Source organism: Schistocerca americana, chromosome 2 (genome assembly GCF_021461395.2).
Source record: "Schistocerca americana isolate TAMUIC-IGC-003095 chromosome 2, iqSchAmer2.1, whole genome shotgun sequence".
Taxonomy (NCBI): Eukaryota; Metazoa; Arthropoda; class Insecta; order Orthoptera; family Acrididae; genus Schistocerca; species Schistocerca americana.
In genome coordinates this window covers 793,826,864-793,828,717 of record NC_060120.1, presented here as the reverse complement: position 1 = coordinate 793,828,717, position 1,854 = coordinate 793,826,864, and the positions used below count along the sequence as shown (strand labels likewise).

The 1,854-nt window shown below is 44.3% G+C and overlaps 1 non-coding gene across 1 annotated transcript; it reads left to right on the top strand.

The window, feature by feature from the left end:
* The first annotated feature begins 535 nt into the window (after positions 1 to 535).
* On the top strand, positions 536 to 610 carry Trnat-ugu. Its single transcript has one exon. It is a non-coding gene; the product is annotated as a tRNA-Thr (tRNA).
* Positions 611 to 1,854: the final 1,244 nt, after the last annotated feature.

Here is a 1,854-nt window from a genome sequence, read left to right as displayed (position 1 = left end):
GAAATTAAATGGACACCCTAGCTGCAACCAGGCGTTGATATACTTCATTGGGGACATGTTGAAAATGTGTGCCCTGACCGGGACTCGAACCCGGGATCTCCTGCTTACATGACAGATGCTCTGTTCATCTGAGCCACCGAGGGCACAGAGGATAGTGCGACTGCAGGGACTTATCCCTTGCACGCTCCCCGTGAGAGGCACATGTCCGCAATGAAGTATCAACGCCTGGTTGCAGCCCGAGTGTCCATTTAATTATCATTTCATTCTAGCAAAGCTGCATGGTCATAAATGGTAACTGTTCTTTCGGGAACAGATACTACCGTCATATACAGTTAAAATATGGCTTCTTGTGTGAACGGACATGCTATGCCCGAACTCGTACGGAACCTGGTAGATTAATCTGCCACGAGTAGTGAGTATGATGGGCAAACATCTACTAGGCGCACTACGAATGTAATGGTGTGGACATGTTGGGAATGTGCGTCTCACGAGGAACGTGCAAGGGATAAGTCCCTGCAGTCGCACTATCCTCTGTGCTCTCGGTGGCTCAGATGGATAGAGCGTCTGCCATGTAAGCAGGAGATCCCGGGTTCGAGTCCCGGTCAGGGCACACATTTTCAACATGTCCCCAATGAAGTATATCAACGCCTGGTTGCAGCTAGGGAGTCCATTTATCATTTCAAATCAGTATGTTGTACTTAGAGGTACAGTGTAGTTAAAGCAACTCGCTATTGTGAATGGGTGCAATGTTTCTGCTCATAGCATCCTAGTGTGCAATAGCACAGTCCTCCCGTTTGTATGCATCTAAATGCAGTATACAACATATAGTTACCTAGCTGAAGGAATTAATGGAAGCTTAGATTTGTGTTGGATGAATTATGACAACAATTCAATGACACCACATGTTTCATAGCAGCGATCAGTAATGCAGGATCATACATTCAATTCCTGAAAAACTTGCATGCAGAGAGACTTGATAAAAATAATCAGTGCGCCTTGTTTAGTTGAATCCGGATTCATGAAAGTGACTGGTCGGAGTGTCCCTGTATTTCACAGTAATATAAGATCTGGCCTCAGCAACGTGGCAAATTTAACTATAGTTCGTGTCCAGGAGAGCACACTTCTGGTAAATAAGTTAGCAATATTTAGATTTAATAACCAATATACTACCTTCTAAGAGAAGTTGACACAACTTAAAATCTCGTAGTGATAGTGAAACCCACTCTACTCGTTACAAAACCCAAGACAAATTTGTTGGGCGGATAATCAAATGGTTCAAATGGCTCTGAGCACTATGCGACTTAACTGCTGAGGTCATCAGTCGCCTAGAACTTAGAACTAATTAAACCGAACTAACCTAAGGACATCACACACATCCATGCCCGAGGCAGGATTCGAACCTGCGACCGTAGCGTTCGCTCGGCTCCAGACTGTAGCGCCTAGAACCACACGGCCACTCCGGCCGGCCACGGATAATCGAAAATCATCAGTACAAAAGTAGCCTCCCGGAGCAAGAATTTGAGATATTACGAAATCAAACTAAGTCCCAAATGATGCAGTAACTAGACTCCCAGTAGTTATGTATACTACTCCATGTAAGCCTATGACCGAATACTAGCGTGCAGAGCAGTACTAGGAGGCAAAATATATGTTTTAGGACGGAATGTAAATTGGATTCATCTAACCAGACATCGTGTACGTGGTAAGTGCTGTACAAGGATGTAGAACTTCATCAAATAAAGTGAATTCGCTAGATCAGCATGTGACCTAGAAAACAGTTCTCCAATCAATATCGGCTCAACACATCAAAGTACCTTAGTGTAGTGCAACGCCGGAATTCCTCTGAACTAACGA